The sequence below is a fragment of the Pan paniscus genome, chromosome 12 (assembly GCF_029289425.2).
Source record: "Pan paniscus chromosome 12, NHGRI_mPanPan1-v2.0_pri, whole genome shotgun sequence".
Lineage (NCBI taxonomy): Eukaryota > Metazoa > Chordata > Mammalia > Primates > Hominidae > Pan > Pan paniscus.
This window is the reverse complement of record NC_073261.2, coordinates 45,125,476-45,150,921: the sequence shown is the minus strand read 5'-3', so window position 1 is coordinate 45,150,921 and position 25,446 is coordinate 45,125,476. Positions and strand designations below refer to the sequence as shown.

Genomic DNA, 25,446 nt, shown 5'->3' with positions numbered 1-25,446 from the left:
TATATTGTAGTTATCAATATATATAAAAATAGATAAAATATGTTCTACATAATTTATGGTCTTAAATAGTAGCTGGTATTATTTCATCATTATTGCCATCATCATCATCTTCATCATCATCATCATTGTCACTTAAGGATTCATAAGCTCAAAGATCTGAGGAAGTTTTATAACACTTTGAGACCTAACATGGGCACCAAATATTGGAATTTTTGTGAAAGTTGAAGTATGTGTTTGGAATTAATGATACGGGCATTTTTGCCTCAGATAAATAATATAAACTTTCTGGGTTTATTTCTTTTTTTCTAGGTTGATAACTTTCTAGGTATAAATGTTTTTTTTTCAAAAATAAAAAGTTATATAAGCATGCAAACTGAAACCCCTGTTTTTGGTGGGGCGTATTTTCACTTTTCCAAGGAGAATTCTCTTAAAAGGGAAGCCAAACTATAGTAAATCCTCATGTTTTTCTAGATGTGGGCCACATTATAGTGTCACATCAATTATATTAATTTATTTTGCCATTATTTGGCCAGACATAAAGATTCTGCAGAAAAAACTGCATTTGGACTGGCATATAATTTGGAATTGCCCGAGAGGATGGAGAATCGAGAAATTTTTATCAAGACCAGTTTGCAATTCAGCAAATGGGGAGTTATTCACCAATCCATTCTGTTTTATAATACATTGGGTGTTCACTAATGTTCATCTTGTTTATTTTCTTTACCCACAGTTGGTGTTTCTAGATTCTTGTCTACCAGAGTAAGCTCTATCCAGTTTCTAAGGCCAGTACTGAGGTATTTAAATCCTCCCCAATTTAATTCTAAGGATTTCAACATTGTCACCTTCTACTCATCAGCTACGTTTAACTTGTGAGTACCGAAGTCCTGATAACCAACACTTGCTTTGCTCCTGGAACTATAGTCCATGTTGTAGTTCTAACAACCACTATTTTTTTCCCTTAGACCTGATGTTCTGTCTTTATAAACTGTATAACATCTAAATTTCTCTGAAGTATAGAGCCTCTGATGGCAATTGCCCTATGATCTGCTCACAAATTCCACAGCGCCAACTGCTTGCCTCCAACTTGAATGTGCAGGATTGTCAGATCTGATTAGATTCACTTATAAGTGGATCTCTTATCTGTGATTAAGCACTCTTGATTTCCCCTCTGCAAATTGTGCTGTCATTTATCCCAAACCTTTGGCCTGATCAGCCCTCAGTTCTGGTTGTTTCTTTTCCATATATATATATATGGAATATATATATTATATTATATAGAATATATATAATGTATATATAATTCTAATCATATATAAATTAGAATCATGTATATATGATTCTAATTTCTAACTCGGCCAATTCACTCTATCCTTTTGCAGTTAACAAGCTTTGCCTTAAAAATTCAAAGTCTCCACCATAAATGGACTTCATATACATCTTATCCCTAATTACTTTGAATGGAAATTTGGGATATGAGGCTGTGAATGGGTAGAGAATCTGGTACTGGAGTTGGATGGAATGAAGGAGCAGAAGTTGTATTGTGCCTTGAGTTATGAAACATCAAAGTAGGATTACTTTTTTCCAACTCCAGGTTCCAGAAACTTTGCCATTCTCTACATGAATCTGTGGCTGCATTGAGCTATGATCCATTGCTGAGACCATGATTCTGAGTTCTTTTATGGAAGCCTACCCTGTTATTAATGACAGAGAATGTGTCTTAACACTTGAACTTCAAATTTACATTCCTATGGAATGGAATGGGTAATTAGTGGGTTACACTAATGAATGGAATAGGTAATTAGTGGGTTAAGGAGACTCATGATTTGTAAAGTAAAGCATAGGATATAGCAAACAGGGTAACTTAATTATTGACACATTTTTCTTACACTTATGCTTAATCTTTTCTGTTTGATCCTTCTTCATTCTCACTGTAACACCAGGAAATGATTAACAGGACCCCTCCTTTATGACACAAAGAGCTGAATTAGGCTTAGCCTAATTCACCACCACATTTTCCCTGGACCTCTCTATCAGAGAATTATCTGACCCAACAACTGAATGAGTTTTTCCCTTTATAAATCCTTTGTAACTCTAAAAGTTTTACTCAGTGTGCTGTCTCAATTTTATGCTCCTGATAATGCTGTTCTGCCAATGACCAACTCAGAGCTCCTCCTATGTGTGGGCAGTGTGTGTGCCTGTATGTGTGTGTGAGCATCATGTGGCAATTTCAGTTGTTGCAGTAGCTATGTATTGAGTTATAAGGGGGAGAAAATACAAATTAAACAATTTCTAACATCAAATGAGTTACTTCAGGAGTTTAGCATCTTACAGACTGTGCTAGAGGCTCCTGCCACATGTCTAGCTTTTTAAAAAATTAATTTATTTATTCCTTTACACATAGCTGAAAGTGATGTTACAGTACAGAAGTTATTTACAACTGTGCAGTAATGTGTTGCAAACTAAATTATCTAGAAGGCAGCAAAAGTACATTGTGAATTTATATAAAACTATACAGCGTTTGCAGATACACTTTTTATATGATTATTGGCTCTGTAGTGTTTCAAGTTATGTTCTCAGAAAGAGAAACAAAATGCCCAAGATTAAAAGAAAAAAGATACGAACCACGTGGATTTGACTGCATTAAAAACAGTACGGGGGTCCTGGTTCTGTGTCCCTCTGCCTGGACAGGTGGCACGGCCAACGCCCTGCTCCGCACCAGGTCCTAAGCCCAGTCTGAGTCCGTTGCAGCTCTGTGGCAACAGGACCATGGCTGGGACGGCACACCTGCCCCTCCTTCCTGGAGGTCACTGTTTGTGAGACATGGACACCTTAATTTTATTTTCTTTAGTTGATCAGAATGGAACAAAAAAAAATTAAAAATCCACTCCATTCTCCAACTCCTGAAATGCCTCTGCAGTTGGCTGGAGAAAAGGGTCCGAAGGTTACCATTTTCAGATAGAAGCTGCCACGTGTGCCCCCGGCATGGTCTTCTCGTCCCGCCGGGGCCGGTGAGGCTCTGGGGGCTTTGCCCCCGCCGCGGCAGCTGGTAGACAAGAGACGTGTTTTACCTCCTCGACGTCTGGACCAGTCTGGAAGGGACGGAGACGCTGTGGCGTCTCTCTGGGGGTCTCTCCCCGCCCGGGTGGACGTGGCGCTCCCTCCTCGGCCCCTGGGGCTCAGCGCAGCCATGCAGCCCTCGCCTGCAACCTGCAGTCATCCCGCGGTGTCACGCCGGCAACAACATAAAGTCGTCGTTGACGTCGACCATGGGCACATAGAAGGAGGGCACGTCGTTCACGCACAGGGACTAGTGCCCAGCGGGGTCCAGCTTCTGCACTTTCAGCTGCCACTCCATCCTCTGCACGGCGTTCAGGGCGGCGGCCTCGTGCTGCTGCCACGTGAGCAGGTCTTCATCCGGTTGTACTTGTGGTCCAAGTCATGGAGCCAGGAGATGAACTGGCTGGTGTTGAGCCGGTCGCGCACTGACTTGTTCTTGTCGCGCTGGCTCTCTAGGGGCATGTTTTAAACCTCAGAGTCCAGCAGCATCGTGCAGGCGCTGAATGGCACTGCCTGGTTGGCGATGATCCTGGCTGCCCAGCAGTGAACCTGCAGAATCTCCTGCTCATAGGACATATCAGCTTCTACTGCTCGATGCTGTGCTGCAGACGTAGCTTTTCCCGGACCGGCTCCTGCTGCCTGAACAGCTAGTTCAGGGACTCCGCCAGCGAGGGAAGGGGTGCGATCACGGGCATGTGGAGCTTGCTGAGTGACTTGCCGTCCAGGAGATAGGAGCCCGTGTAGGTGACGTATTCGGCGTACCACTGGGTCGCCTGTGGCGTGATGCAGCACAGAATCTTGCGCTTCTCCTCGATCTTCTTCCTGATGTGCAGGAATTCGAAGTAGGGGTTGGCCCTGTCGCTGTGGTAGGGGTAGATGGCGTCCAGCTTGATGGCGTCCACGATGGTGGCTAGCGTCTGCTGGATCACCTCCCGCGTCTGCTGCGTGGACGTGTTCAGCTGCTGGGTGGAATGCTGGAAGTGGCGTTTGCGCGGATGCTGGGCTGGGCGTAGTCCTCCTACGAGCCGCGGGCCTGAGGCACACTCCTTGGAGTGAGGTGTGCCCTACTTGCTCTCGTTCACGAGCATCTGCCGGTTCCTGGTGATGCAGTGAGGGATCTACCCCACTCTGGGGGCTTTCGGGGCTTCGGCCGTGGGTTTTGGTTCTGATTCTGTGGCTTCTGGGTCGATGCCGCAGGGAGGGCCTTCGGCTGGGGCGGCAGCACGGGAGGCCGCAGTGTTGTCGTGGGGGCCAGCACTGTCCGCAGCCTGGGCTTGTGCCACAGTGTCCATGGGGGGCAAGGGGCGTCGGGGGCACAGAGGGATGCGGCAGGGGGTGGGAGGGGTTTAGCCTCGGCCCCCTGGTCTCTGCTCCCCAGTTGGCACTGTTCAGGGGGAACGGGTGTGGGCTCCATGCTGGAGTCCAGATCCCCAGAGGCCCTCTCTTCTGGCACCGCTTCTGCCTCCGTAGCTTCTAGAACCACGTCCAGCTTTGGCTCCTCTGAGGGCTCAGGCTCGAGCTCTGTGGGGAGCTGGGTGGAGGCCTGGTGAGGAGGCAGTGACGGCTGCTCCTTAGCCACTAAAGCGGAAACATCCCCACCCTTACGACCACAGGGGCCCCTGGAGGGATCTTTTCTGAAGGAGCAAGACTTTCTTCTATGGGTTCTGTTTCAACATCTGGGACATCTTTAGTCTGCAAGGGAAGCTCCGGCAGTGAGAAGGACCCCAGGTCCAGGTCGTCCTCGGGGCCGGCGAAGGCGTCTGCCCAGGGCATCGGCTCCACCTGGCGGAGGGTAGACAGGCTGTGGCTGTTGTCCAGGAGGCTATTTTCCAGGGGTTCCAGAGCCTCCACCTGAGCCACAGTGGTTACAGGCCTCAGGGGCCATGTCCAGCGGAGATTCCGGAAGTGACTTGCGGTTGCTGAAGAAGGATTCCAGCCCGGAGGGAGGGGCGTAAGGAGCCGCCTCTGAGGTAGAGATGGTGGCGGGGACGGCTTCCACCCTGTCTTTGACATCCTCCAGTCCTGGCTCAGCGATGAGCAGAGTGTTCTGGGAGAGAGAGGCGGAAAGGGGGGGCGGGTATGGCACCTCTGAGGCGCTGAAGGGCCCTGGGGCTGCAGAGTGGAGGGAGTCCGCGGAGCAGAAATATTTTGGGGACTCAGGGAATCTCTGTGGAGACTTCAGCAGGAGGTCTGAGCCCACAGGCCAGCTGACAGGGTTTTCAGAGGCGCTCCTGATCAGGCTGGAAGCAAGGGCCTGCTCGGCGGGGTGGGCCCACTCGACAGGCTCCTCAGTGATGACGGTGCTGACCCTCTTCCAGCGGCTCCAGGTAGCTGGGCTCCGGGGGGATGATGGGGGCTGTAGCCTGCTGGTCCTCGGTGGCGTCCAGGTGCGGGGGAATGGCCCCTTCGAGGGAAGGAACCAGCAGCTTATCTCTGGGGGAAGGGGAAGGTTTTGCTTGTAAATTTGAGAAGACGCCCTCTGGAGACGGGGTGACAGTGACAATGGTAGAGCATCGACTTTGGGCGAGGGGAGGCCATAGTCTGTGGAATATTACCATGGGGACAAGCAAGCAAACTTCTCCACGGGAACCGGGGGCAGGGGCGCCCTGTCTTCCATCTAGTGCGGCAGCGGAAAGTCGTAGCTGGAGGCGGCAGGAACGTTCTGCTGCCTGAGGAGCTTGTCTTCCAAGCTGAATTCCTCCTAGGGAGTCCTCCTAATATCGGCAGGGACCTAGCGGTAAAAGTTTATGGAGAGAGGCTTGGCAGGAGCCTGGCTGGCGTTTTCCAAAAGCACACTTGATGCCGCGGAGAACCTGTCAAAAAAGGAGGCGGGCAGGCGCTGGAGGGAACAGTGGGCACGGGCGTGGAGTGCAGGGAGTGGGCGCAGTCGAACACAAAGTCCGTGTAGTCATCGGTGCTGCAGGACGGGGTCCTGGGCGTGTGCATCACCTCCTCGTAGCTGAGGCAGGACAGCACCGACGTAGGGGTGGGCACGCCAGTGGGTCGGCTCTGGTCAGGCCTAGGAGATGCAGGCAGGACCTCTTTCATGTGAGGCCCTGCGAGCCAGTCTTTGGAGTCTGCACCTGATCCTGGGCGTGGCTTATTTTCGGCAGCAGGTGGAATAGGAGTCAACTCCTTGAGTTTTTTGTCTTTAAAGGGAGGGTCCAGCCCCGGAGGTTTCTTGGCAGGAATTTCCAGACCCTTCTTCTGCCCGTCGTCTGCTGGCTTCGCCCTCTCCTTGAGGTTGGGGTCTCTGGACCGGTGCCTCAGCTTCTCCATCTGCTTCATCCTCTCCTTGTGCCCCTTGTGGCGCTCCTCGATCTCCAGGTCCTTCTGGGAGAACATCCTCTGGAAGCTGGTCATCATCAGGTCGCCATCCTCCCGGAGCTTTTCCCTGGGCCTGGCATCTTTCTTGCCTGGGTCTTTGGACGGCGATACTTTATCATCCCCTTTGCTCATCTTCACAGAGTCGCCCTTTTCTTTTTCTGCACTGTCCTTGAATTTCTCCTTCAGTTTGGCCTTCCTGAGCCTCGGGTCCTCATCCCTGGACTTGTCTTTGAGTGCGCGGGGAGGGCTGTCCTTGTCCCTGGCAGTGGGCTTCTGCTTGGTCCCTGTGATGCCGCAGGAGCCAGTCTGCATGCCTGTTCCGGTTCCTCCTCTTCTCGTCTGTCAATTTCTCCCTTTGTTTTTCTCTCTCTTATTCTTCACTTTTAGGATGTTGATGGTACTAGATCCATAAGGCTTTAGTTCCTTTTCTATTTTCTTGGAAGGTTCTCTCTCTGAATCATTTTTATCTTTCTTTTCGGTAGAAAATAATTGAATGGTTTTATTTAGCCTATCTTCTATGACAGCTTTCATGTTGTAAGAAACTCCATAAGCAACCATCTCCAAGAAGTGCTTTTCATACTGGCCGGAGTCCTTCCTGCTGCCGCCCTCCTTGTAATCTCTGCCCTTCTCTTCTCGGCCTTTTCTTTCTTGGCTGTCTCTCTCAGTAGTGGCTCTACTTGGATGAGGATGAGGAGTGTCTGTGCCTCTCCTTCTCTTTCAGCTTCTCCGGGAGGCAGGCGCTCTCCCTGGCCTCCTCCTACATGGGTCGCTGCTTGAGAGAGACCTCCAGGAAGGCAGTCATCCCTGGCTCCTGCCCTCAGTCTGTGAAGCTGTCAGAGGAGACCTCACTGATTTTATCATTGGAGTCGTCTCTGTACTTATGGAGAGCTTCTTCTTCCAACTTTTCAAGCAGGCTGTTTTCCATGTCAGCACTTCTCAAGGACTTCCTCTCCTTGGAATATTCTTTATCTGACTTCTTTTTGTGTTTGCTGTTAGCCTTGTCTTCAGCAGACTGTTTCTTTTCAGCCTTCTCAGGGAGCTTCTGTTTATTTTTCTTATCTTGCGTGGAGTCCACTGAAGCTCTTTCCTTCCTGTTCTTACACTTTTCTGGTACTCTTTAACCTTCTTCTCCTTGTGCTTTTCAAGGACTTTCTCTTTTTTGTCTGTCACTCCGTCAGCAGCCCCTGTGTCCTTTCTCTTGTCTTTGGGCTCCTTGTCCTTTTGCCTCTCAGGGTGCTGCTCATCAGAAGAGGACTTCCTGTGTCTGTCAGAGGCATAGGCCTCCCGCACTTCCTCCTTCTCCTAGAGGTCATCCACCCTCTGAAACTCGCTGGCCTCTCCGATCTTGAACCTACTCCCCATGTAGTTATCTTTGTCATCCTCACTCTCTTCTGTGAATACGTCTGTGACGTACCAGCTTTTCTCCTCGCCTTTCTTGACATTTTTTTTTTTCAGAGAAGTCTTCTGAGATAATCCCAGGGAAAGTCTTCTCCTTTTTCTCTTTCCCTTGGTCAAGAGACACTTTTCTTTTTTTGTCTTTGCCATGTGTGTATTTGTGTTTATTCCTTGGTATCTATTTTCTTTTTAAAACATTTATCAAATTCTCTGTCCTTCTGACATTTTTCGAGGATAGATTTCTCACTTTTGTCCTTGTTACTGGACTTCTGTTTGTATTTTCTGGATTTGTTTTCTCCTTCCTTTCCTTATCAAGGCCGTCCTTCTTCTCTTGCACTGGGTCGTGCAGTTCCCACGGCTCCAGGCCGTTCCCAAAATCGCAGTCAGACTTTTCCTTGAAGACACTCTGGTAGCCTCACTCCTTCAGCTCCTCGCGGTGTGCGGTGTGCCTCCTCTGGCTTGGCCCTGCTGTCCCTGTGCTCCTTGGAGCTCTGGAGGGTGTCCTTTTTGTCCTGGCTGGCCTCTGTGGACTCTCTCTCCTCTTCTTGTCATTTTCCAAAAGGTAGCCGGGGACACTTTATGCTTTTCAGTCTGGTCTTTTCTCAGAGTTTTTATCCAAATAGTCCTTGTCCTTTTGGAAGGGCTCTCTGTAGTCTCGCTTCTCCCAGGCCCTGCTGTCCTGCTTCCTCTCCTGGCTGTCCTCCTTCACTGTTTCTAAGATCAGCTTGGCCACAGAGTTATTCTTCAAGTCCCTGTAGTCTGTCACTGAAGAGTCCCAGCTGTCTCCCACTTTGAAATCAAAGGATGAATCAGACAAGTCAAAAAACCACCGATCTGGCTGATTGTCAGAAAGGCTAAATTTGATGTCTTCATTCTCCAGAAACTGATTTTTATTAAAATATTCATCAAAAGCAGAATCTTCCCTATAAACCTTTTCTTTTTTGAGTTTTTCTTTATCTTCTTTAAAAGTCTTCTCCTCTCTTTTGTAATGTTGTCCTCTTTTAAATCATTATTTTTCTCTAATTTTGAGGGCCAGTCTTTTGACTTACTCTTTCTCTCCTCTTTGTACAGTCTCAGTTTTTCTTCCTTTGAAGACTTTTCCTTCAGAGATTTCTCCTTTTCTGCTTTATTCGAACAGTCTTTCTCCTCTTGGAAAGATCTGCTGATATCTTTGTTCATGTCTTTGATTCTCATCAGTGATTTTTCATCTTTGGAGACCTTAATGATCTCATCTTTAAAGAGCCATTCTTTCTCTTCTGATTTCATTTTGCTAAGTTTCTCTTCTTTTTTAAAGTGGTCTCGATCAAGCTTTAACACTTTTAACTTATTTTCAGTGGAAATATCATTCTCTAAAAGTATAGCCTTAATCTGACTTTTGCTTGTAGTCCTCATATTCATACGTAAAATTTCAGCTCTTGGCTGATAGAACACTGTCCCTTCTCCTTGTTTTTGTGTTTGTGTTTTGTTTTATGTTTTTTTGACAACTTTCCCCTCCTTGTTCAGCTTGGGGACGGTGCCCTCTGCGCTGGAGAGGAAGGGGCTTCTCTTCTCCGACAGGGAGCCCTGCAGCCTGCCCAGCTTCCTGTGCTCTGGCTTCTTCCTCACTGGCTTCAGCGATTCCACACTGGAGCCCCCAGAGGAGTAATCAGACTGGCTTGTCAGTCTCCTCCTTGTGGATTCTGATAAAGAACTGACCTCTGACCAAGCCAGGAGAGAAATGGTTTTCCAATTGTCTGTCTGCCAGTGCTTGGTTTGCTGGTTTGTATTGTTGGGGTTCTGCTTCTGGGTGGCAGAGCCCCCATGAGATGAGGTGGAGGAGGCAGACAGGGAGATGAACAGGGAGGGGTCCTTCAACACCAGCGGGGAACCCTTGAGGCAGCTGGAGCTCCCCATGGAGTCCCTGTCATCCTCCCCACTCTCTGAGGACTCACTTTCCGACTCTGAGGAACAGAACTTGTCAATCCATTTTCCAAAGCAAACCTCTCTGCCTTTTGTTTCTCCGCTTTCCTTCACTTCTTTTTCATTTTTTTTTTCCTTCTGCTGCTTGGCATTAGAAGCCTCTCATTTCTTAGTACAAGGCAATATTGTATGTGCCGAGAGTCTCAGCTTCTCTCCTGTCCCCATGGTGACACTCACGTCCTCCTCATTTGATGTGTCTGACAGGATATGATGGGATGCTTTCTTTGGTGCAATAGTGTTATTTTTAGTGTAACTTTTAACCTCCATTTTGGGTATAGAGATAAAACTATTGGATTTTGTTTCTTTTCTGTAATACTTTTTTAACAGGTTCATTCAGAGCACCTTTCTCTTCTATTTCAGTGACTCATAGATATATGGTAAAAAAAATAAAAAATAATGCCTTAGATGGCTTCTTCTACTCTTTCAACAACCTTTTCTAATTATGGCTACTTACCACTTCTCTGCTTTCATGAATATCTAACCTGTGTTCAATAACCACAAAGCATCAATATCAGCTAATACCTATTCTACATCTTCCAGATAAATAGTGGGGTTTTATATACTACTTTAGGCCAGTGTGAAAAGGATCTTACATGTTTCACTTATATTACTAAGTTGTAATCACTTTTTAGCTTACCAGTTTCCCTAAAGAGAATATAAGCTTCAAGATAGCACCACCAACAAAAAGACAATTTTGTATGTCTACCTTCTTGTAATAGAGTGAATTATTGTTTCCAATTTATCAGTTCCATGTAGTAGTTATTTACATACTCATCCTCATACCACTGTCATGGCTTCCTTTACCTCCATTGACTTGGTGCTTGGCCACAATCACTTGTTTTCACGAACATAATATTAATGGACAAGATATGAGTGAACACTTGAAATGAGCATATATGATTGACTTTGTGCTCTTCTCCTCCATCTTTTTCCATTGGCAGTACCACCTTGCACTTCCTCTGATCCAAGGATAATGAATAACAGTTAGAGCAGACCTAGAACAACCTCAGACATTGGGGCCAAACACAGCTGAGCCTAGCCTAGATGGCTAAACCTGAGATGATGTGAAGACATCTGTGATACAGATATAAATGCTTATTTTTGTATACCACTGAGATTTTCTGGTGGTTTATTTTGTAGCATTACGTTTAACTCTCTATATTTATTACAGTGTTTACAATGTAGTAGATATCTCAACATTTGTTTAAAAGGAACAAAATGACCATTATTTAAATCAACCCATGAAACAGACAGACACATTTGGGTAGAAGATACTGCACACAATAATCATAAACAAGATGAGAGTCTTTAAGAAAATGCATATGGATAGATCAAAGTATGTCCCCATCACATGGCCAAATACTGACTAAAGTTGTTAAATGAAGATGTTGTATCACCTATTACTCTGGATAAAAAAATCTAGTTGGAGTGATAGAACTGAGATGGTGAAACAAATGGTAGAGCTAAGTATGAATGTGTTTAAGTTTATTAGATGTGCAGCAGAGCTCCAGAGTAGATGGAGATCACTGTAGACCAGAAAAGGAGTCTTAGAAGAGGGGGACCTAGAGCAGCACTTCTAAAAACTTGTAGGATTTAGGGAGAAGGAGGAAGAAAGGGTAATTCTAGACAGAGAGAGGAACACATAGAAAACTGTGCAGGCAGTTGAGAATGGCCTGTGTTGGTGGGAAAGAGTGTATACTGGAGAACAGGTCAAAATTAAAACGAGAGAAAGTGGCATAATTTGAGTAGGATCAAATACTGGGTAACAGTGAATGCCAACTAAGAGTCCGAAAATGGTCCATATGGAATCAGAAAAACACTGACAATTCTTGAGCCAGAAAATGATATAGTAAAAGAAAAATTGCTCTGGCAGAAGTATTTAGAATTGTTTGAAGAAGGAGAAAATAAATGTAATAGAATCACAGTGCTGGATAGTGTACTTATGCAAACCTTAGCCTCATAACCTGAGATTTATTTTTATACCACAGGCAAAAACATGAGTGTTCTCCAAAGTTATCATTTTCTCGATTATGTAAATTTGGAAGAGAGTTTAAAAAATTAAGCAGCAGGAGGTTGAGTGGTTAGGAAAGAACAATACTTTGGTACATCTGGACTTTGAGCCAGATTCTTTTCTCTGAACTATGTTCATTATCTGAGACACTGATTGTAAAGACCACGTTACCCAATGTAGGTGCAGAAGAAAGAGTTAATTAAAGCTATTCTTGATGAGTTAGAAGAAAAGGTTTTTATTACCATGAGGCAGAATTTTTCCTCAGTTCTTAAGGAAGGCTGTCAGCTGAGCTTCTGCAAATCATAACCCAAGTCTTAAACTTAAACCTTACAATATTACTCATGCTCAGTAACATAAATGTGGTATCATTGTTGCTAGCAAATTAGAGGTCTTCAAATTGCTGAAAGAGACATAGAACAAGAGTTGAATCAATTATCTCATATTTAGGGTGTGTGTGTGTCTGTGTGTGTGTGTGTGTGTGTGTGTCTTCATAAATATTATGTAAACATGTTAGAATTTGATTTTGGGGCATTTTCTAACCTGTTACTAACACCTATCTCTATATATTCATTATATACCTGATAAGATGCCTTTGTTACTTTTAATTTCAAATGTATTTTTAAAACATTATGGACTTTTTGAGCTGAAAGAGATTTTATAGAAATCACATCCCATCTTGTCACTGTCAGAAGTGGAATCAGTTGTCTTAGCGGTGACTACAGTGGTGGAGGTAGGCTGGAGAGCTTTTATTTTAGTGTTTCTTATTAACGATGCCACTGTTCATCGATCACTTAGGGCTTAAAGTCTTACAATCATCCCTGACTTCTCCCTTCTCTCATTCTCACCTGGTGTTGATTCTGATACTGAAATGCCCCTTATTTCTGACTCCTCCTTTAAACTCCATTTGAAACACTCTACTTTATACCTCCATTGTCTCTAACCTAGAAAATTTCAGTAACCTCACAATTTATTTCTGAGTCTATTTTTTTTTGTTTTTTTCCTTCTTACACATTGTTCTTTCTGAAAGTTATCCTTGATTATACAATTCCTGATTAAAAAAAAATAGATTCTATATCTCATTATATGCCAAATAAAATTCAAGGTATTTAAGTTACACAACAGCACTCTATGATTTGATCCCAAAACACAACTTCAATCTTATGCCTAATATATATATGGCCAACTATAAGCCAGATATTGCTTATTACTGGACAAATGTGTCTCATGTTTTCCAACCCATATAAGAACTTACTGCATCAGAACCAATATTTATGATGTGAACTCTCAACCACAAAAACAGTCTGATTTATATTTAAATTATTCTGAGAAAAAAAGTATATGTATTTTTATGTGTATATACACACACATGTGTATTTGTAATCTGATTTTGAAAGATTGTCATCATAAATGGCTATAATTTATAACATTTTGAATATTAATTTGTATGGAATGCCTCAAGTTTTTTAAAAAGTGAATTAGTTATTATACCATCCTAAATATTACTCTTTTTTTGCTTTAATACATTAATTGGCTTTTTATACTGATTTTGATAGAGAATCACAACTTTTTCTCAAATTACAATCAATATTCTCATGTCTGTATCATATCAAAAGTGTTTTTCCTTTAAGAACCAAATGTATCTTCATAAACTACTTTCCATTTATCAAATAATCTCACAGAGTTTTCCATCTTTTATTGTCAGCTCTTGCTCACATATGGCAAGTAGTCCATTGTCACGGTTAAGAGTTTGAGCTGTGCAGGCAGATTGCCTCCATTATAAACATGTTTCTCTCACTTAGTAGTTTTATGACCATAAGAAAATTATATAACCTTTGTGTGTCTCAGTTTTCTCATGTAAAAATAAGGATAATAATATTCCATATGTTGTTTATGAAGATTAACTAAGACTATACATATACGAGCCTCTGAACAGCATCTGACTCATAGCTCTCACTCAGTAAGTATTAGCTATTATTATTATCCAAAATTAACTGCCCTAAAACCTAAAGCTCAAATGTCCCCTTGAGCTATTTTATTCTCAAGTTATATTTGAACTTCCAACAATGACACAGAAACTTTCTAAAAACATTTTGCATTATGTTTTAATTAAATGGACTGAAATTTATGAGAAAAAAATAATATCCTACTATTTTAATAGTAGTAGATAAAGTAGGTAGGTGTTGTAAGAATAAAATGATTACTTTGAATACTTGAAAGTGAAAGTTATTACCTCAAGAAAGAAACCAGATTCTTTTTGTTTTGTCAACTTTTATTTTAAATACAGGGGTACATGTGCAGGTTTGCTACATGGTTAAATTGCATTTTGCTGGGGTTTGGTGTATAAATGATTTCATCACCCAAATAGTGAGCATAGTATCTGGTAGGTGTTGTTTTCGACCCTCACCATCCTCCCACCCTTTCCCCTCAAGTAGGCCTTGGTGTCTGTTTTTCCCTTCTTTGTGTTCATGTGTGCTCAATATTTAGCTACCACTTATAAGTGACAACATAAAGTATTTGGTTTTCTGTACCTACATTAATTCTCTTAGAATAATGGCTTCCAGCTGCATCCATGTTGCTGCAAAAGACATAATTTCAGTTTTTTATGTCTGTGTATTATTCCATGACAGAAACAGCCTTCTTAATATTAGAGTCTGCTCAAGAATTTTGACCTCATAATTATCATGGTTCTACCACATAACAGGGATTTTGAATGATTTCAAGAGGAAATGAGAGGCATGGACAAATTAGATGCCTAGATATCTGTCAGCTTTGTTCCTGATACTGGAGATTAGCCCTCTGTAGTGTAGACATATCCTTCCCAGGCTGTTCTAGGAGGCAGAAAAAAGAAGATGCCTTTACATAGTTGATTTCAGTGTTTCTTAAATGTTACCTTGCATCAGAATCACAGGAGGGCTTATTAAAATAGTGATGGTGGGAGGACTCAAGATGGCTGAGTAGGAACAGCTCCAGTCTGCAGCTCCCAGTGAGATCAACACAGAAGGCAGGTGATTTCTGCATTTCCAACTGAGGTCCCCAGTTCATCTCATTGGGACTGGTTGGACAGTGGGAGGGCGAGCCAAAGCAGGGCAGGGTCACCTTACCTGGTAAGTGCAAAGGGTTGGGGAATTTTCTCCCCTACAAGGGAAGCAGTGAGGGTCTGAGCCTGAGGAACTCCAGCACCGATACTGCGCTTGCCCCACGGTCTTCTCAACGCGCAAACCAGGAGATTCTCTCTGGTGCCTACCCCACCAGGGCCCTGGGTTTCAAGCACAAAACTGGGCGGCCAATTGGGCAGACATCGAACAAGCTGCAGGAGCTCTTTTCTTTTCCATACCCCAGTGGCGCCTGGAACACCAGTGAGACAGAACCGTTTACTCCCCTGGAAAGGGGTACCGAAGCCAGGGAGCCAAATGGTCTGGCACGGCAGATTCCTCCCCCACAGGGCCCAGGAAACTAAGATTCACTGGCTTGAAATTCTTGCTGCCAGCACGACAGCAATCTGAGATCCACCTGGGACATTCCAGCTTGGTGGGGTGGAGGGGCATCTGCCATTGCTGAGGCTTGAGTAGGTGGTTTACAGTCACAGTGTAAACAAAGCCAGTGGGAAGTTCGAACTGGGTGGAGCCCACTGCAGCTCAGCAAGGCTGCTGTGGTCAGACTGCCAGATTTCTCCTCTCTGGACAGGGTATCTCTGTAAAAAAGGCAGCAGCCCCAGTCAGGGGCTTATAGCAGACTTAAACATCCCTGCCTGATGGCTCTGAAGACAGCAACAGACCTCTCAGCACAGCGTTCAAACTCTTCTAAGGGTCAGACTTCCTCCTCAAGTGAGTCCCTGACCTCTGTGTATACTGACTGGGAGACATCTCCCAGTAGGGGCTGACAGACACCTCATACAGGAGAGCTCTGGCTGGCACCTGGCAGGTACCCTTCTGGTACAAAGCTTCCAGAGGAAAGAACAGGCAGCAATCTTTGCTGCTCTGCAGCCTCCGCTGGTGACACCCAAGCAAACAGGGTCGGGAGTGGACCTCCAGCAAACTCCAGCAGACCTGCAGCAGAGGGGCCTGACTGTTAGAAGGAAAAGAAACACACAGAAAGGACTAGCATGTCCACACAAAGACCCCATCTGAAGATCACCAACATCAAAGACCAAAGGTAGAGAAATCCACAAAGAGGGAAAAACCAGTGCAAAAAGGCTGAAAATTCCAAAAACCAGAATGCCTCTCCTCCTCAAAGGATCATAACTCCTCGCCAGCAAGGGACCAAAACTGGATGGAGAATGAGTTTGACCAACTGACAGAAGTAGACTTCAGAAGGTGGGTAATAACAAACTCCTCCGAGCTACAGGAGCATGTTCCAACCCAATGCAAGGAAGCTAAGAATCTTAAAAAAAGGTTAGTCGAATTGCTAACTAGAATAACCAATGTAGAAGAACATAAATGACCTGATGGAGCTGAAAAACACAGCAGGCGAACTTCATGAAGAATACACAAGTTTCAATAGCCAAATCAATCAAACAGAAGAAAGGATATCAGTGATTGAAGATCAACTTAATGAAATAAAGAGAGGAGACAAGATTAGAGAAAAAAGAATAAAAAGGAACGAACAAAGCCTCCAAGAAATATGGGACTATGTGAGAAGACCAAATCTATGTTTGATTGGTATACCTGAAAGTGACGGGGAGAATGGAACCAAGTTGGAAAACAATCTTCAGGATGTCCAGGAGAAGTTTCCCAACCTAGCAAGACAGGCCAACATTCAAATTCAGGAAATAGAGAGAACATCACAAAGATACTCCTCGAGAAGAGCAACCCTAAGACACATAATCATCAGATTTACCAAGGTTGAAATGAAGGAAAAAATGTTAAGGGCAGCGAGAGAGAAATGTCGAGTTATGCACAAAGGGAAGCCCATCAGACTGACAGAGGATCTCTCAGCAGAAACCCTACAAGCCAGAAAAGAGTGGGGGCCAATATTCAACATTCTCAAAGGAAGTAATTTTCAACCCAGAATTTCATATCCAGCCAAACTAAGCTTCATAAGCAAAGGATAAATAAAATCCTTAAAGACAAGCAAATGCTGAGGGATTTTGTCACCACCAGATCTGCCTTACAAGAGCTCCTTCCTGAAGGAAGCACTAAACATGGAAAGGAACAACTGGTACCAGCCACTGCAAAAACATTCCAAATTTTAAAGAACATCGACACTACGAAGAAAATGCATTAACGAATGGACAAAACAACCAGCTAGCATCATAATGACGGGATCAAATTCACACATAACAATATTAACCTTAAATGTAAATGGGCTAAATGCACCAATTAAAGACACAGACTGGCAAATAGGATAGAGTCAAGACCTATCAGTGTGCTGTATTCAGGAGACCCAGCTCATGTGCAGAGACACACATATGCTCAAAATAAAGGGATGGAGGAAGATCTACCAAGCCAATGGAAAGCCAAAAAAAAGCAGGGGTTGCAATCCTAGTCTCTCATAAAACAGATTTTTTTTTTTTTTTTTTGAGGCAGTCTCGCTCTGTCACCCAGGCTGGAGTGCAGTGGCACGATCTCGGCTCACTGCAAGCTCCGCCTCCCAGGTTCATGACATTCTCCTGCCTCAGCCTCCCGAGTAGCTGGGACTACAGTTGCCTGCCACTTCGTGTGGCTAATTTTTTGTATTTTTAGAAGAGATGGGGTTTCACTGTGTTAGCCAGGATGGTCTCGATCTCCTGACCTCGTGGTCCGCCCGCCTCAGCCTCCCAAAGTACTGGGATTACAGGCGTGAGCCACCACACCCAGCCAAAACAGACTTTAAGCCAACAAAGATCAAAGGAGACAAAGAAAGCTATTACATCATGGTAAAGGGATCAATTCAACAAGAAGAGCTAACTATCCTAAATATATATGCACCCAATACAGGAGTAACTAGATTCATAAAGCAAGTCCTTAGAGACCTACAAAGAGATTTAGACTCCCACACAATAATAATGGGAGACTTTAATACCCCACTGTCAATATTAGACAGATCAACAAGACAAAAGGTTAACAAGGATTTCCAGGAATTGAACTCAGCTCTGCACCAAGCAGACCTAATGGACATCAACAGAACTCTCCATCCCAAATCAACAGAATACACATTATTCTCAACACCACATCACACTTATTCTAAAACTGACCACGTAATTGGAAGTAAAGCACTCCTCAGCAAATGTAAAAGAACAGAAATCACAACAAACTGTCTCTCAGACCACAGTGCAATCAAATTAGAACTCAGGATTAAGAAACTCACTCAAAACCGCACAACTACATGGAAACTGAACAACCTGCTCTTGAATGACTACTGGGTAAATAACAAAATGAAGGCAGAAATAAAGATGTTCTTTGAAACCAATGAGAACAAAGACACAACGTACCAGAATCTCTAGGACACATTTAAAGCACTGTGTAGAGGGAAATTTGTAGCACTAAGTACCCACCAGAGAGAGCAGGAAAGATCTAAAATCGACACCCTAACATCACAATTAAAAGAACTAGAGAAGCAAGAGCACACAAATTCAAAAGCTAGCAGAAGGCAAGAAATAACTAGGATCAGAGCAGAACTGAAGGGGATAGAGATACAAAAAACCCTTCAAAAAATCAATGAATCCAGGAGCTGGTTTTTTGAAAAGATCAACAAAATTGATAGACCACTACTAGCAAGACTAATAAGAAAAGACAGAAGAATCAAATAGACACAATAAAAAATGATTAAGGGGATATCACCACTGATCCCATAGAAATACAAACTACCATCATAGAATACTATAAACACCTCTTTGCAAATAAACTAGAAAATCTAGAAGAAATGGGCGAATTCCTGGACACATACACCCTCCCAAGACTAAACCAGGAAGAATTTGAATCTCTGAATAGACCAATAACAGGCTCTGAAATTGAAGCAACAATTAATAGCCTACCAATCAAAAAAAGTCCAGGACCAGATGCATTCACAGCCGAATTCTACTAGAGGTACAAAGAGGAGCTGGTACCATTCCTTCTGAAACTATTCCAGTCAATAGAAAAAGAGGGAAACTTCCCTAACTCATTTTATGAGGCCAGGATCATCCTGATACCAAAGCCTGGCAGAGACACAACAAAAAAAGAGAATTTTAGACTAATATCCCTCATGAACATTGATGCGAAAATTCTCAATAAAATACTGGCGAAGCGAATCCAGCAGCACATCAAAAAGCTTATCCACCATCACCAAGTCGGCTTCATTCCTGGGATGCAAGGCTGGTTCAACATACACAAATCAATAAACATAATACATCACATAAACAGAACCAATGACAAAACCACATGATTATTTCAATACATGCAGAAAAGGCCTTTGACAAAATTCAACAGCCCTTCATGCTAAAAACTCTCAATAAACTAGGTATTGATGGGCTGCATCTCAAAATAATAAGAGCTATTTATGATAAACCCACAGCCAATATCATACTGGATGGGCAAAAACTGGAAGCATTCCCTTTGAAAACTGGCACAAGACAAGGATCCCCTCTCTCACCACTCCTATTCAACGTAGTATTGGAAGTTCTGGCCAGGGCAGTCAGGCAAGAGAAAGCAATAAAAGATATTCAAATAGGAAGAGAGGAAATCAAATTGTCTCTGTTTGCAGATGACATGATTGTATATTTAGAAAATCCCATCATCTCAGCCCAAAATCTCCTTAAGCTGATGAGCAACGTCAGCAAAGTCTCAAGATACAAAATCAATGTGCAAAAATCACAAGCATTCCTGTACACCAGTAACAGACAAACGGAGAGCCAAATCATGAGTGAACTCCCATTCACAATTGCTACAAAGAGAATAAAATAACTAGGAATCCAACTTACAAGGGATGTGAAGGACCTCTTCCAGAAGAACTGCAAGCCTCTGCTCAAGGAAACAAGAGTGAACCCAAACAAATCGAAAAATATTCCATGCTCATGGATATGAAGAATCAATATAATGAAAATGGCCATACCGACCAAAGAAATTTTTAGATTCAATGCTATCCATATCAAGCTAACACTGACTTTTTTCACAGAATTGGAAAAAACTACTTTATATTTCATATAGAACCAAAAAAGAGTCTGCATAGCCAAGACAATCCTGGACAAGAAGAACAAAGGTGGAGGCATCACACTACCTGACTTCAAACTATGCTACAAGGCTACAGTAACCAAAATAGTATGGTACTGGTACCAAAACAGATATAGAGACCAATGGAACACAACGGAGACCTCTGAAATAACATCACACATCTACAACCATCTGATCTTTGACAAACCTGACATATACAAGCAATGGGGGAAAAGATTCCCTATTTATTAAATGATGTTGGGAAAACTGGCTAGCCATATGCAGAAAATTGAAACTGGACCCCTTCCTTACACCTTATACAAAAATCAACTCAAGATGCATGAACGACTTAAACTTAACTAGAAATACCATTTGACCCAGCAATCCCATTACTGGGCATATACCCAAAGGATTATAAATCATTCTACGATAAAGACACATGCACACGTATGTTTATTGTGGCACTATTCCCAATAGCAAAGACTTGGAACAAGCCCAGATGTCCATCAGTGATAGACTGGATTAAGAAAATGTGGCACATATACACCATGGAATCCTATGCAGCCATAAAAAAGGATGAGTTCATGTCCTTTGCAGGGACATGGATGAAGCTGGAAACCATCATTCTCAGCAAACTATCAGAAAACCAAACACCGCATGTTCTCACTCATAAGTGGGAATTGAACAATGAGAGCACATGGACACAGGGAGGGGAACATCACACAACAGGGCCTATTGAGGGGGTCGGGGGCTAGGGGAGAGATAACATTAGAAGAAATTCCTAATGTAGGTGCTGGGTTGATGGGTGCAGCAAACCACCATGGCATGTGTATACCTATGTAGCAAAACTGCACATTCTGCACATGTAACCCAGAACTTAAAGTATAATAAAAAATAAAAATAAAATAGTGATGGCTGGGCCTCGGCCCCAGGGATTCTGGTCCAGCATTTTTTGGGTGAAGCGGAGGACTTGCCTCTCTAACAAATTCCTAGGTAATACTGATGCCACTATGGAGATCCTAACTGAGAATACTGCTCTACTCTCTTCAAAGTTTTCTTACCTTCACATCATTGTCTCCTCTTATGTCTGTTCATTATTCCTTTCTTGATGAATACACTTATGTTTCTGTCTCTGCTTGAGAGAGAGCTTTGGCTTCCTTTGCACATATTCAATGACAGGCATTGAAATGTATTGAAATTTCCTGTGTTTCACAAGTGGAAGAATCAGAAGCAATTTACAATATTTTCCTCAGACTGTTTCACTTTCCAACTATTCATCCTCTCCACTCCCTTAAAGATATCTTCCCTTGCTAGTTGATGTTGTTTGATTTTCTTCTCTTCATAACTCACAATACCTACTAGCTCATTTTCTTGTTTCACTCATTGTTACTTTCTATGGGTTATTTTCCTCCACATGACTTAATTATAAACTCTTCGAAAGTAGAGGACTTCGCCATATATTTTCTGTTTCAGCACAGTCTTTAGTAAGTAGATGTTTCTTCTCCATGTGTTCTTATTTGTCATCAAATTTCTCTGAGAGAGCCTTTCATGTTATCGACTAATAAGCAGGTAGAGTTTATGGCAATTTGCTTGGGTCATGGGTAGGATTGTAAGGTTTAGTAAATAAAAATGACACACCCTAAGGTAAGTTTGAAATGTAACAAATAATATTTTTTAGTATAAATATATCCTGTGCAAAATTTGGGACATACTTACACAAATTATTTTGCTTTTCTGAAATTCAAATTTTATGAGCATACTATATTTTATCTGGCAACGATTTTCATAGCTTTTCAGAACTTGATTCTTCAGAACGTCATTAATAGAGTCATATGAACATATCTTGCTACAAGAAATAGCCCTTTTATAATATTTCATCATATCTTAGCCATGTGACTTTAGGTAAGATACCTAATGTCTTTGAGCTTCATTTGACTCATGATGAATGGAGATAAAAAATAAAAGTGTTCAAGCAGATATATAATACTTTCTCCAAGAATTCCAAGCTAGTACTCACATAATGACCATTAATATCCTTGTAAATTGGTAACCCAGGAAGATTCCAAGGTATTATATTTAAAATATATGCATATCACGTATTATATTTAAAGCTCATGGTAAATTCTGTTAAGATATATTTCTCCTTGCTAGAAGAACAAACAAGTAGTAAGTTTTGGAATGTAGAAGTCTAAGAAATAGATTGTTAACAATTTTGGAGCTCATGCGGCCACTGGCCTCATAGTTTGAAGCCAAGTCACCTGGTGAAAAGAAACAGAGAAAAGCCAGACCATGGGTGTTTCCTCGGATCAGGCTCCCTGTGATCCCAAGGCTCCTACCACTAAGTTGTTCACCACCAGCATCACTACATACAGTCGTGTTTAATGAAATTCATCCCTGGGATCAGGGATTATATACCTGATTATATACCTTATAAGTTGGTCTCATTGGAAGAGAATCAAGTGTGTGATCATAAAGTGAGATCTAAGATATTTGCTTTCTCTAATATCATATAAGTAAGTAATGCTCTGATGCTAAAAATTGATTATTTAACAGGTATCCTGGAGCAAGGTCTCATGAAATTGGAGTGTAGGAAACAGATGCCTAGGAAGAAAAACTAAGAGTGCTGATATAATTAACACATAGGCACCAGATAAATTTGCCTTTATCACTATTTTCCCAAGGCTGTCTCTGTCCCAGAAATATGGACAATTGTTAGGTTAAATCACAAAGAGTTAAGAAAAGACAGAAAGTTCATCAACTCTAGCTTGTTATGGCTTGATGCCCACATGCTGACCTTGGTTTGCTTTCAATTCCTCGATACCACACCTGTGTCTGCTAAAACTGACTGTGGTCTAGCATGCTTGACCCTCTTTAAAAGAGTGAATGGTTCTACCTTGTGCTTCATTTATCTTGAAACGAGACTCAAGATTGTTTAAGGTCATGAAATGTATCCTAGGTTCAAGCTGTGAGAGTTTAGTGAATTCTAAATGAGTATTTCCTACTGTTTGCAATTATTTCTCAGCCTAGAAAAGATTTTTGGCTGGTGTCAGGGTTTGAAGTTTCTTTATGTTGTTTTCAACTAAACATTATTCTCTCTGTCTCTCGGTTTTGTTCCTGATATCATACGCGCTTCTCAATCAGGCTGTACTTGTCAACTGCCTTTCAAGTTACCACTGCAGACTCTTTCAAAATGTGTTCATTTTTTTATTGTGAAATTATTATTGTCTCCTAAAATGTTTCTGCTTTCTCTTTTCTCTCATTGAATTTTCGTCTAATTTTGTTTCAAAATTAAACCAAATCAAGCAATAGTTGTGTTCCATGCCTTCTTACTTAAGAATTGTTACATGCAAGCAACTAGCTTGTACAATTACATTTTGTAACATATTTTTTTTTTTTTTAGTAAAAAGTTGGCTATAAACAACTTAATTACTTTCTTTATCTGTCTCTCAAATTGAATGTAGCTCCAGAGGTGGTATTTTGGAAATAAAAGAAAACAGAAACAAAAGTTTCTTATTTCTTGTCAATTAAGAAAATATAAGATAAAAGATAATTTTGGTGTCCTTTTAGTAGAAATTATTAAAGAAAATTGTATCACAACTCCACTTTTAAGTAGAACTTCACTTAGCCAACTGCAGCAGTATAATTGTGTCTTCAATTTAAATATCTATAGAACTAAAGGTTTTATCTGTCTTCTCTAAGATCCATCTTAGTAGAATAATAAAAAAAATCTAAGTACTAAAATACAGAAGTAACTTATTTCATTAATTTCTATTTAACTTCATGTTAGTAAACAGTTTGAAGAATCTATATATTTTTATGTTTTAGATTAGCAGAATATAAGTTTTGTCCATATAGACATATATTTAGATCTGGTTTTAATGTTTTGATAAATCTGTGTATTCAAGTCAATGCAGAGTTTGATTGACATCACTTCCACTAAAACTATCGAAACATATCTAATGCATAATTGCCAAAGGTTTATTTCCTTATTACAACATATTTAACTAAGATATTATTTTTTAAATGCATACTCCCAGGGTCTTACACATAGTGGAATAAGAGAAATCATGTTACATTCATTATCTCAATTTATTTTTAAAATTCCCCAAACTTCTCTAATATGATTTTCTGCACCCACACCTTTACTTCCCTAGAGTTTTCCCAATTTTCACAGGTAAAGAGGTAAACCTTTTAACAACTTTGAAACCAAGGTAAGTGGCTTCTGCAACTAGGTATTGTGACACTATATATATTGCAGGCAAAACTAGTGTGAGAAGAGAAGTGAACAGCCAGTAATTCACCACACGTGTGGAGGAAAAAGAAATCAATTAATCAAGAAATACATGTAAGCAAATCCAACAAATAACCATTAGCAACTTCATATATGGGGACTAGGGTAAAGTACAATATTGAGATATTGCTGGAGGTATGAAGTTAAGGTTGTTAATCCTTGAGCCTCCTAAAATCTGCAAAAAAGGCCAACAAATTTTAACCCATTCTAAGCAATTGCGTCACCATGGTATTCACTGCTTCACTTACTGTAGATAGCATGCTAAGTATAATAAAATAATTTTCACTAATTTCAGCATTTGTTCAAAAGTGAAGGATATACTGCCAACAAAAGAGAAAAAATTAACTTGACACTTCTCAATAGCTCTAAATGACAGAAGCCAACCTGACACTTTTAGAATTTTAAAAATTAATTTTAATGAGGAATTATTTATAAAAATAAATTTCACCAATTTTAAATTTAATACTATTTCTGTTGGTTCCTTCTTTCTCCTTTCCATTTGTAACCCCCATTACTTATATATTAAAACACTTATTCTACATTTCACTGAGGCTCTGTTCATTTTTCTTAGTGTTGTTCTCTTTTCTTATTTATGAATATGCATAATATCTTTAAGTTAACCAATTGTTTCCTACATCTGTTGGTAATTCAGTCTCAATGTGTTTTTCTTTTCTGATATTATATTTTTCATTTTTATTGAGTTCAATTTGGCTTTTAATTCACGGTTATTTAACTTCTTTATTATGTTTCTTCTTTTCTTCATTTCTGTGAGCATATTTTAAAGATTTATAACACCTGTTTTACCTTGAATGCTAATCGTAGAATCTTTATTTCCATTGATAGATTTTTTCATGGTTCTCTATTTTATCTTCCTGCTTTTTTGCACACCTGACAATTTTTTATTGGACTTAAGTGTCAAATTTGTATTTCTAAAAAAGATATTGGATGTTGGTTTAGCACAGAGTTAATTGGCAACAGCTTGATTATTTCAAGATTTGCATTTTATTATTTATTATGCCAAATACAAAGGAGCCTTTATTCTGAAGCTAATTTAGCCCTACTACTAAGGCATATTCCTTCTGAGGACTCTCCCTAATGATCCTGTCTTACCTACAGGATTTGGTGAGCCTGCTCTTCTATGGTTGTTTTTTCTGCATCTTTGGAGAGTTTCATCCCATTCCCGCATATCTCAGTACTCAGTGGACAAAGGGAGGAAACTGTAGTTCTCCCAAGCTGTCTTTCAGTGCAGTTTTGTCCTCCTGGTATTCTGCCTTATGTATTCTAGTAACCTAAACCACTCC

At 41.5% G+C, this 25,446-nt stretch overlaps 1 pseudogene; it reads right to left on the bottom strand.

The window, feature by feature from the left end:
- Positions 1-3,226: 3,226 nt before the first annotated feature.
- On the bottom strand, positions 3,227-10,413 carry LOC100971120 (ankyrin repeat domain-containing protein 11-like; annotated as a pseudogene).
- Between the last annotated feature and the right edge of the window lie 15,033 nt (positions 10,414-25,446).